Source organism: Amblyomma americanum, chromosome 10 (genome assembly GCF_052857255.1).
Source record: "Amblyomma americanum isolate KBUSLIRL-KWMA chromosome 10, ASM5285725v1, whole genome shotgun sequence".
Lineage (NCBI taxonomy): Eukaryota > Metazoa > Arthropoda > Arachnida > Ixodida > Ixodidae > Amblyomma > Amblyomma americanum.
Genome location: NC_135506.1, coordinates 54,003,167 through 54,015,552, shown reverse-complemented (window position 1 = coordinate 54,015,552; position 12,386 = coordinate 54,003,167). Strand labels below are relative to the sequence as shown.

The 12,386-nt window shown below is 48.6% G+C and overlaps 1 non-coding gene across 1 annotated transcript; it reads left to right on the top strand.

The window, feature by feature from the left end:
* The first annotated feature begins 8,944 nt into the window (after positions 1-8,944).
* Positions 8,945-9,047, top strand: LOC144108905 (U6 spliceosomal RNA). The gene has a single exon (XR_013309545.1). It is a non-coding gene; the product is annotated as a U6 spliceosomal RNA (small nuclear RNA).
* The last annotated feature ends 3,339 nt before the right edge of the window (positions 9,048-12,386 follow it).

Below are 12,386 nucleotides of genomic sequence, written 5' to 3'. Positions count from 1 at the left end.
GGGTATGCTTACCGCTGAGAACGTTTATACGGAGGAGGAGCACCCCCGAGAAGATCTCGATAGGGCAGGTTACCCCTTAAAAGTTTGGCTGTGGGGAACCACACCTATGAGAAACATCCCTACGGAGAAGCTTGTCCCTGACATACTCGGTGCAAGTGCTTCGAGTACGCCCATTGTTCGGACGTCAGACACCATTTTTTGATCGTTATACTGCACAGAGGTGTGGATACGAAGTGTCAAATTTTTTATCTTAACTAAGACTCCTACGCCCAGCATGGTCATAGAGATGTGAAGACTGTGTCTGGACACAGAAATGGCGTAGTTTGCATCACCCTAAGCTGGCACGAAGCGCACGTGCGTTCAAGAACTTGATACCTAAGGATAGCGCGTACACGTGTTGTGCGCGTTCGTCGAATCTGCCCGAGGCCCTTCACACGCAACGCAGGCGTAGCCGAGGCACGTAAAATTAAACCTGTTTTTATTTTTATTTTATTTTATTTCGTAATCCAAGAGAGAAAATGGCAAGCAACAGAAAGGCAGGCGTACGTAACGGACGGGAGGTGGCATGTATACTGTATAATGAACTGCACATCTCCAACAAAAATTTTAACTTTAACCCAACGTTTCGAAGCCGACTCGGCTCCTTCATCAGGGGTGACTGAGGGCAGTAGCTAGCGTCTTTGGAGTATGGAGGGGAAAAGGGGGGGGGGTCAAAGGAATGACAGCTGTGAGGCGAATGGTTTGTGGTTGATATTGTTCGGGGTGGTTTAGATATGATCCAAACCACCCCGAACAATATCAACCGCACAAAAGGAAACCTGCCCCCAGTATATGCCCAGGGACTTCGCTCGTCAACGCAACGAAAAAAAGTCGCCATTCAGCACCTCCCTGCGGTGCGCCAGCGTGACTAACAGCCTAAACCTCCTCCCCCTCCCCCGCGCCTTTCGCGTCCCAGCTGTCGTTCTTTTCACCCCCCCCCCCCTTCCCTGCATACTTAAAAGACGGTCACCCCTGGTGAAGGAGCCGAGTAGGCTTCGAAACGTTGGGTTAAAGTTAAAATTTTGGTTGGTAATGTGCAGTTCATTATCAATCAATCAATCAATCAATCAATCAATCAATCAATCTTTATTTTCATTCTGTCAGTAATACAGAAAGAAGGACTGTGACAAAAAGCTGTTTTTCAGAACAGCTTGACTAGGCCACAGCCCCATGGAAAAATTTCGGAGCGGTAACAGCACTACCGTAAAATAAATCAAAAATTGAAACTTATCAGACCATAGGGCACACACTAAGTAAAGGAAATGCTAAGGTAATACAGAAGGCAGTTTTTACAGTCGTCAAAAATGAATACAAAACAGTTTCTTAGAAAAATGAATATCTGAAATGCTATCAAATTACAAAATGTGTAGAATAAATACACTGAATGTACAGGAAAATACAATATAGAAATCAATTTGTTACAGATAATTACATACAACCAGATGAAACAATTCAATACGGTTATGGATTTGATAAACGAGACAAAGTTTGTAGTATAACCAGTGTTAAGTAGTGGAAATATCAGAGCTATACATCACTGTGTATAACTTGCGGATATCCTGATATGAACAATCAAATAAGTCAAAATTGTTAAGGTCATAGTGATTGAGGAGCGACAATCTGGCCTTTGAAATATGGATGAACCCAAGGCTGTTAGAGCTAAGGTTGGTCGACGGGGTATTGGACCAATCATAAGCTTCGTCTTAGTGTTTAATAAAGAATTGAATGAAATTTAGGATTTCGAGTTTCCAGACAGTATCAAACAAAAGGATACTATGTGTATAGCCTTTGCTAAAGGTACCGTTAACGCGCACTTTTTATTCACGTACCTTAAAGGCCTTTTTTTGGCATTACATAGTGAAGGGGGTACGAATATACAGGGCATGAATTTTTTTTTTCTGAAATAAATATGGCGCAAGTGAACGTGTAATACTCGCGAAAAGAAACGTCACACGCTATAAAAAACGCTTCAGTTCAGTGACAAATACATCATGGTGATTTACAGATATAAAATCCAGCGACAAATTAGTTCCAGCGTCCGATGACAAGAAAAAACAAAACTCAACAAATTTCATTCCATACCCAAGCGACATAAGCGCAGGACCTGTGGGCAGCAAACACAGTGCTACAAGGATTGGCTGCAGGATTCTGGCAGTGTTCCGTTAGGTAGTCGTGATCAATGTCATCAGCAGCAGCCAGGTTAATTACTTCCAGCACAGGACAGCCATGCCTCTCGGGAAAGGATACCTCTTCGCTAAAACGGCGGAGGGATTCCTTGCGCAGACTTCGAAGGCCATGTAGTTGCCGCGGGCCTGTCACTGCCATTGTCGACTATAAAATGTCTATTTAAATATGCTTCTGCCTGCTAGCGTCTTCGTTCCTTGCATCCGCCAGCTCGACCTCACCTGGAATGCGTGACACTAATGGAAAGTAAACGAAATGAAAAACAAATGCTCGCACTTGATTTTAATTTTCTCTGTGATGGTACAGAGCGGAATATGCTAATGACTAATTGCAGTAGAGTGCTAATCGTTTTGAAGGTTCGATGTTGCTAAATCAAATTGCTCGAGGACAACTTCGGGAAAGGCTAGCTGTTTGTTTACAACTAACACAACAGAAAGAAAGGTACAAGCCAGAGACTGACTCCTCTTGAGTAACCTGACGAAACTAGCCTTTAGTCCTGCCAAAAACCACTTCTTTTAACCCCTATGTCCCCGCCCTCTGTGGGGACAATGACTAGTTGGTTAAGTTCATACACTTTCAGCCAATCAAAGGTTGTGGAAAAGAAGCCACGACCCTCAAACCAATAATTTACAAGCATTTTCACTCGCCACATTTGGTATCTCGTAAATTTCCTTTCCTCCCAAGATCTGGGCCAACAACCTCTCTTTCACTCGGGCGCGGCGTGTTTTACAGACTCAGAAAGCAAACATGGTACAAACAGCTTCTAAGAAAGGCTGTCTCTGAGGCAGACATATGTTGCTGCCATTTAAGGTGCCGTCGCTCACAAACCCTCGGATACTGTCTCGCGGACGAAGTAGACGGGCGGACAAAGCACACCTGTCCTGTCTACACTCCATATGCATATCATTCCACATTAATTCGAGCTAACGAGCAGTCATTTGTTATGTCGGCAGCTAGAGTGAGAACTCACTTCACCGCCATTCGCTCCATATCGCCTGCTTCTCGGCTTCGTTTCTCTCTCTCTTTTTAAGCGAAAGCTTTACTACTCCCTTCCGTAGCTTCTTCGGTGTGTGTTTCGTACGGCCTTGAACCGAGAAGCGGGAGCCGGGAACCGAGAAGCCATCATTTCCTCCATGGCCGCCATCGAGCCGCATCACGTGACCACCATGACGTCACTACGCTTCAGCTGCGCCGTGCTGCCGTCCTCGCCGCGCTCGTGTTGCAGCGCTTGAGTCATAGCCTTGCGATCGCTGCAGACTCTTCGGTTAGTACAAAAGGAGCGTTGCTGCCGCGAAAACAGCAGCAGTCGGCAGCAGTTATACTTGACCTAAAACTCATTCAAGCAAGACCGAGCTTAGCCAAGTATAACTACGCATCACCTTCTGCTCTCGCTTTGTCAACTTAGGTTTAACCGCGTTAAACCTTTGCTTCATTGCTTTTTTTTGTATTTTGCCACCGGGCCCCTCATGCATAGCACGGCAAGAGATAAAACAGGGATTTGAGAGCTTCATCGGTGGAATACGAGGTGAACAATTAAATGCACTGCACAAATTAGTTTTGGTCTTAATTATCTGGAGTCTGCATTATTGCTGACAAAGCAGGGGAAAAATGAATATTTTCGCGAAAAAGGCACAGACGAAATGCACCTCTGCAGAAAAAAAAAAAGATTATATGAAGCATTGGAGAAAAAGTGAGAGCTGCAAGAAAACAAGAAGGCTAAGTTGATTTGATGGATTTATTTTAGTGCGCAAGCGTGAAGCTTGACCTTGAGGGTGACCTTGGGCAAGCCATAAATAAATATTGCCGCGACCGGAATACGAGCCCGCGGCTGCGCGAACAGTTCAGCTTCGCTGGCCACTGCGCGAGGACACTATAGGCTATCTTTTGCCGCAGCCAATCACGCCTCGTGTTAAACTGCCACATTGTCGTGCTGTGGATTGCATGTTGTCGTTCTCATCGACCTCCATCTGTGCGCAAAAGTCACGAATGAAAGGAAACGCAGGAGCAGCGTTCGGAGAAGGGCCATTGCCCGGACTGCACTGCACGAGGAGTTCCACATGCCTTGGCGCACCGAAACAGGTGACAAGCCACCTGCACGTGGTGGCGGCTGCAAGTGCACAGCAGCGAGCCGTCGCCGGAGTCTAAAGGGATTAGCGCTGGTGTCGCGCAGTTCGGCAATTCCACCCCTCCCCCAATGTGGCGAGGGGGGGGGGGGGGGGGCGAAATCGAGTGTCATGCGTGAAGGCCGCTGGCTTCGGCATCGTGCACTGAGGGTTGGGGAGTGTGGACAAGAATATACTCTATCGTTTCCCTGTCTTGCATGCATCACGGGAAACGTCATCCGTGGTGTCCAGTTTTCGCCGCTAACAATTCGTCCTCAAGCCACTCCCTTTGGAATTGTCAACAAAGTTTTCCCTTTTAATCTTGGATTTAGCCGTCCAATATACTCTCCAACGTCGGCTTAGCCAGCGTTTTCTTTTATTTTCTGAGGATCTTACTTTCTGTTCCAAGGTTGTCTTAATACTAGTTTCTTCCCTTCGACATTCGTATTTCTTAGAAGGCCATCTAGTTCTTCACCTCCATGTGGTATCGATACTGCATCAGTTTGAGTACCTGACATTTTTTTCCACATATTGTTTCTCATTCATATGCCTAAACCGTTCTTCATACCGCACCTTACTTTTTGACTCTCGCGCTTCGAATGTTGACCACCCCATATCACCTTGAACTGCTTCATTAGCAGCGTTTCCACGTGCCCCCAAGGCAAACCTGCTGACTGTCCTGTGCAGTATTTAAGCACACGACATCATTTGCAAACGCCAAGCCCGGTACTATTGCGCCTTTCCAGAATCTGCGAATAACTTCATATTTGCTATATCTACAGAGCGCGATTCTGCCATGTCTTGCAGGTCTTTTTCGCCGTCTGTGAGGAGAACGATGTCATCGGCAGATATTAATCTCGGTATGTGAATTATCTGCAGTTGGCCCCGAATGGTATTTTTCTACCCAGCGTAGCACCCTGTCGCCACAGTCACATTTCGCGAGGAGAAATGCACTAGCTGTACGTGACGCTATAAATTTGCTTGTCTGGCACCCGCATAATCGATCGGTACTGCAGGAACAGGCAGTGGCGCGCAAAATGGTGAAAAGGCGAACAAAAAAAAAAAAAACTGCTATTTTGAAAGTATGGCGCGATAAAAAAATATATATCCCGTGAGTGCGGTACAAGGCAAGCGCATGAGAAACCATGTGAACAAATCACAAAACAGGAGTTATGCGGCTGCGTTCCAGTCCCCTGTTTTCCTGCAATCCGCGCTCCTTTCAATAATAATAATTGGTTTTTGGGGGAAAGGAAATGACGCAGTATCTGTCTCATATATCGTTGAACACCTGAACCGCGCCGTAAGGGAAGGGATAAGGGAGGGAGTGAAAGAAGAAAGGAAGAGGTGCCGTAGTGGAGGACTCCGGGATAATTTCGATCGTCTGGGGATTTACATACGGCCAGGCTAAACGCCAGGGCAAAATATGTATAGAGAAATACCTAGCACCCAAGGCGAACGCGGTCTACACGGAAGCCGCGGTTTATTCTTGGAAACGAGGAACGAAAGAGTAAAAGGTCGTAGCGACAGTGATAGGCTCAGATTTTAAGGAAATCACTTGCGCGTCGGCACGGCATTGTACGGTAGCCGAGGGGGAAGAGATTGGCTGTTTCTCTAGCGGCCGCGGAGGGCTACCGCACAAATGCATCCCTTGTAATACTAACAGATTCTAAATAAGAATGCCGTAATTATACAAATGGCAGAATTGGCCGCAAAGCGCTCCAGATCCTCCTCCGCGCTGGCCAGAACAAAAATCGAGTCCGACACACCCTATTTTGGATACCGGGACACACCGACATTGAAGGCAACCAATGGGTCGACAAGATCGCTCGAGAGCATACAAACCGAGCTGGCTTGGACGGAGACCCCGAGGACTTCATGACGGTGACCTCGACGTATTCAGATCTACTAAATTATCATAGAGGAACGAGGATAAGATATTCCCCACCCCACAACATAATAAACCAACATGACGCAGTACACTGGCGGAAACTGACAACCAGAACTTTCCCAAACTTAAACATACTAAGCAAAATGTTCCCTGGGCAATATAGGGACATATGCCCATGGTGCGGCGCAAAGCCCACCCTTTATCACATTACATGGGGATGCAGCAAAAACAAAGCAGTCCATAGAGTAGAAAACCCGAGTGCGGAACAGTGGGAGAGGGTGCTCTCCAGCGGCGACCCGTGTATACAACGGGTGCTCATACAGCATGCCCGACGATCAGCCACCCTCAGTGGAGCCCTGGAATAGGGGCAGCAACCCTGCCAGACAGAAGACATCACCATCAGGAAGATGGAAGAACTCTCTCGGACCGCTGAATGACCTTGTAATTAGAGCAAATAAAGTTTATCCTATCCTATCATCTGGGGATCTTTAACATGCACTCACGCCGCAAAACACACGGGCTCCTTTTGTAGCGATAGCTACATTACGGTAGCATTTCGAGCCTTCAGCGTCGCGGTGGCAGCGCCGCCACGCTGTCACGTGGTTGGTCACGTGGTGCGGAGGAGCTGCCGGCGGCGTGGCGCCGGGGCTGATCACGCGGTCCGTCACGTGTTTGGTCACGTGACCAAGTTCCACTCGGCCAGCTGTAGCTATCGCGTCACTCCAGGTTTAACCAAAGCTAAACCACCGCCAATTTTTGCGTTTCGCCCCTATCGAAACGAAATTCCTCTCTTCTTTCACTCCCTCCTTTATCCCTTCCCTTACGGCGCGGTTCAGGTGTCCAACGATATATGAGACAGATACTGCGCCATTTCCTTTCCACCAAAAACCAATTATTATTATCGAAACGCGACCGCCGTGGTCGGGTTCGAACCCGGGTACTCCGGCTCAGTAGACGAGAGCCTTGACCACTGAGCCGCCGCGGCGGGCGTGCCTCATTGTTTTGTTATTCTAACATTGTAACTTTTTGTCTTATATAAATTGTCAGCTTCTTTATGAGGGAAAACCGAAGTCCCATGAGCTCCTTCTTCCGATCCCACGACGCACCGGTCGACCGGCCCAATGAAATTCATACGTCGCCATACTCCCTAGTGGGAGGCCGGCTAACCGTTGAGAGGATTCGCGCCTTAACCTTGCCCTTTAACGTACACTTTTTTTCGCATAATCGGGAGCATTTTAAGCAGTATATTACTCATTGATTGCAGAGGGCGCGTTTTCTCAGGCAGAAAAATGGCTGCGGCTTAGCTCGGCTAAGCCCGGTTATGCAAGCGAAAGCTTAAGTTTGTTATGCGTGGTTATGCGTCAATCTCTTCGGCCGTCGCCGAAGCCGTGGCGGAGGCAGAAGCAGCAGCGGCTGCCTCCAAAGCTCTTCGCTGCTGCCCTTCGGCGTTTGAGCCAGTCGACGCTCCCACTCTTCGTCTGTCTCTGCCGCTAGCTTGGCACGTTGAACTTTCCTACCTGGTGCTAAATACTTAGCATGATTACTTAGCATGATACTTAGCGGATGATCAGACTCAGCCCGCCGTCTACGAACCGTCCCAACGGCAGACGGACCCGGCCGACTCGCTTCATCCATAACGAGAAACTGCGAGACGGCAGTCACGTGTACAACGAGGTGGCTGTTTTGAACATCCGTACGAATGTTCGGTTCGTGTTTGATTCGGTTTTAGCTAGACAACTCGTGTTCGATTTGGTTTCGAGAAAGTATACTATTCACCATGCATGGCAAAAGTACTTTTGATAAATATGGTTGAATTACATTACTGATTACTGTCTTGAAATCGCGCCACTTGAATTCAATTACATTATCGATTACCGCTCATTAAAAGGGATTAATTAAATTGTAACTACTCCTCAGAAGTAATTAAATTGTTTAAAATTACTTTTTAGTGATCATGCGTACAAAGGCATATGCGTACTTCATGTGTATAAAGGCATGCCTTCATGGTCCCCCGGGGGATGCCCGCGGTCAACAATGCTGGCAGACGGCCGTCCTAGGGAAGCTGCTACAGCGACCTTTACACCGTTACAGACGCGTTTTGCGGTAATTTTGTAATCTTTCACGAACACAACAAGCAAAAATTCGATGGTGATTATGGGCCTTCAAGGAGCTTGTAAAATGAGAAAACGAAGCGACATTCAGTGAGTTTCGAAACCATCAAACCATCAACCGGGTACAGTGAACTGTAAACCGGGTATGTGTTGGTATTGCCTTTAGTTAACCTTTCTGAATTTTCATCCCTCTGACCACGATGCTTCTGTCTTTAGCTCACGGTCCATTCTATATTTGGATTGCAAAACATTTTTTCGTCAGAAGGCAGAATGCAGGCGATCCGTGCTAAGCGGCTATCACATTGAAATTTCAAAAAGCGCGGGTAATATTGTTGTTGCCCTGTTCAGAAGAGGGCGCCACACGTCTCATCAACGGCGAAGTCGCTGTAGATGCACCTTTTAGAGTAATAAAAAACATTATTATTGCTTATAGCAATAAACAATTGAAACTTTGCATTTAAAACATTACGTATATGAACAAAATAAAAAACATTCTTGAAAAAGAAGCTTAAATAGCTTATAAAAAGTATCAAAATTTGTCAACCACGATGTAAGGTCACTGTTACTCTTTTCAAACTCGAAATATTGACTATATATATCGGAAGGACAGCAAGACGTTTGTACTTCCAAAGTACATATACTAAAATTGGAACGATACAGAGAAGATTAGCATGGCCCCTGCGCAAGGATGACACGCAAAATCGTGAAGCGTTCCACATTTTTTTCACAAATTTGCTCAGATATTATTTTCATTCGCTATGTCCAGATATATTTAACCACCTTTGTGACTGAAGGCTGCACAGAGGCGGTCGCCTCTGAATATGAACTGCGATGTTGTAACTTTGAAGAGCCGAAGTACTTTATCTCTTTAGTCTATGCTCGCGGGCGAAGAGCTCCGAAAACTCTCCGCGTGGACCGAAGGCGTGCAGTGGCTTCAAACTAAAGTAATTAAAAAGCCAACGAGGTCTTAATGAAGCGCGACCTTGCAGTATACTGCTAGTTGAAAAAAATAATATCGTTATATTAATTGGCAAATATGCTAAGTGGCCTCTACAAAGCAGTGTAAAGTGTGGCTAGACCACATTATGCCGTCCCTTCATGGATAAATAGACCCCTACTTTTCCCTTGAGCCTCCCTTTCTAAAGCTCATTCATTCATTGTAAGAAAAGTGGGGAAAGTTAGTTCTGAACTCCAGTCACTGCTATATTTGTGGTGTAGTTTTATAGTTATGTCTCAAACATTATAATTACTCTTAGAAAACTATATTAAAACAATGTTTATTTGGAATGTTAAACTATTAATATGTTAGTGATATGTCGATCATGTAACATTATTGAAAGTTCGATTAGAATAATATAATAATGTTAATCTGTAAATGTTTTTTTTTTCAGCCCCAAACAAGTTGAAGAAACTTATACCCCGTATTTGTGGCACTGAGAGCCCTGGGTGCAGTATAAAACATCAGCGTACCTTCATCCGCTGTATATACCACTGACCTGTGGAATGTCCTATAAAGGGCAAACGGGGAGGTGCATCAACAAACGCCTTGGGAAACATCGCAAAAAGGTAGGAAATAACAAAGATAAATATGTCAATTTGGTCAGCCATGTTAACACGTGCAAGTGTGAACCTCGTCTGGAAAAGGCAAGTATTCTGGGCAGGAGCAAGAGTAAACAGGTGAGTCTCTTATTGGAAACCTTTCACATAAAGAAAAATCAGCTTTGTGTGTGGGTGATGCTTCTGCCAATTTGTATGCGGCGGAGTACAATTTTCTGTGCAAAACTGATAATGCGAGGTGATAAATTAATTACGGATGTGATAAGGCATATATGTGGAGTGAAAAAAGTGCACCATGGGCGTATCCTGAGGCTATATATAAATCTATGTGGTTTTGCTTCTGCAATAAACAGTTCAAACTTATTGGCGCCTGTCCGTTGTCTCTTTTGTTTTGTCAGTGAATTTATTTAATTGCGCCAAGGTGTATTTTTTCCAAGCTTCAAAAAATGCTAAACCCACCAGCCTTCCGTAGTATCCGTGCTGGTTCCTGGGAAGAACGTTGAGGCACCCGCCGTACGATCTGGACAGGAACCTGCGCAGTGCTGCGTTTGTCGGCCACCTTAGGGATAGCCGACCCGGCGCCGTGCCGCCCGCCGGCCGCCCGGGTGCCGTTTCTCTGACCCAGCGGAGCTGACTGGCGCTGCCCGAGCTGCCATCATGCCCCCTGCCGGTCCTGCTGCTGTCCCGGAGTTCCGTGCGCCTCCACCTAAGGCGCACTGCTTCCTGTTCGTGCTCGGCGCTGACGCAACGGCCGACGACGTCGTCGATGGCCTGGAAGAAGTAATCGGCCCCAAAGGGTTGGAAAGCCTCCAGCATCAAGGAGGATTGAAGTTCTGTGTCGCCGTGACTTCGGCCGCGGCGGCGCAAAAGCTGCTAGCGGAGGGCGCCTTCACCGTGAATGGCACCTCTGTGCCTGTCGCCTGCGTCGGCCCATCCGTGGTCGTCGTGACGGCGTTCCGAGTGCCGCTCTTCGTCGGGGACGCTGCACTAGCTACAGCACTGAGCGCCTACGGGAGAGTCCTGGAAATCAGCCACCCATCGCTCAAGGGACGCCGTCACGTAGGAAACGGCCAACGCCTCATCAAGATGGAGATGAAGCAGGCCGTTCCAAACTTCATGACGGTGCAGGGGCACCGAGTTATGTTCGACTACCGGGGAGTGCGGAAAGTGTGCTCCCGCTGCGGCCAGGACGGACACGTGGGCGCGGCCTGCCGGACGGCGCGATGCGCCCGCTGCGACGTCTTCGGACACGACACGGTTGGGTGCGAGGCGAGCTGCCGACGCTGCTCCGGGAGACACGCGACGGCCGACTGCCTTCGCCCGCGCTCCTACGCAGCGGCTGCTGCCTCCGGCAACGCTCCAAAGAAACCCGACCTGCCAGCGGCGCCACAGCCCGAGAACCCTGTTCCCGCTTCGACGCCGAAGGAGGTCGCAGTGCCCGCATCGAGCCAAGACACCGACACGCCTGTTACAGAAGCAGACCACGCTGCCGCGAGCCAGCCCGAGCCGGAGCCTACCGCACCATCGGGGGAGCAGACGGCAGACACCGGAGACTCGACCGAGTCTCTCATGTTCCCCCCGAACAGCGACCTCCCGCCGCTCTTCACCTCGGGATCGTCTAGCGATAGCGACTCGTGCGATTCGGCGGAGGAGGACGATGCAGCAACCTCACGCCAGGCGACACTCCGCCTGACAGGGGACCTCCGCTGCGAGCAGCTCCCACGACCCGGCTCGGCGAACGCAGTACGTGCGTCTCGACGACGACGACGGCGCCGGTCGCCACAGGACACCCCTGACGAAGCCACCCTGGAACCCAAGGACCACGCCCTGGGTGCGCCACTGCCTACCGACACCGCCCAGCATGACTCGGTAAGAGACTCCACCGACCCGCACTCCAACAAAGGGTCAACCGGCAAGCACGCACTGTCACCGGCCAAAGACTCCGATGCCACTCCTGAAGGGGCCTCTCGGTCAAAACCGAAAAAGGTCGCGCGAGTGAACAACTCCGCCAATGGCGGAGAAAACTAGAATTGTAAGCAGAATGTCGGCGGCCTGTTTATTCGCAATGGCGGCCGTGCATCTCCTCTCCCTGAATGTTCAGGGATTTCGATCACTAGATAAACAGAGGGAGGTGATGCACTTCGCCCGCGCGCAGGGCGTCGACATTCTGTTCCTCCAAGAATGTAATTTCCGTGACCCACGTGATGCCACAAACTTTAAGGATCGCTTCCTCGCGCCCGCGTTCTTCTCACTCACTGACGCCGCTTCGTGCGGTGTCGGTGTAGTATTTCTGAACAGCTCCCTGCGCTCGGGCGCGCACTGCACGTACGGGATCGACGGCCGCACACTGGCCGTCGATTTCGCGCTAAACGGCAGACGTGTCAGGGCGTTGGTGGTTTACGCGCCGGCGCGACGGAGCGATTCTTCGCAGTTTTTTGAATCGCTGGATTCTTTTCTCCTCGATACGTACCCCACTTTCATGGTGGGCGACTTCAACTGTGTACT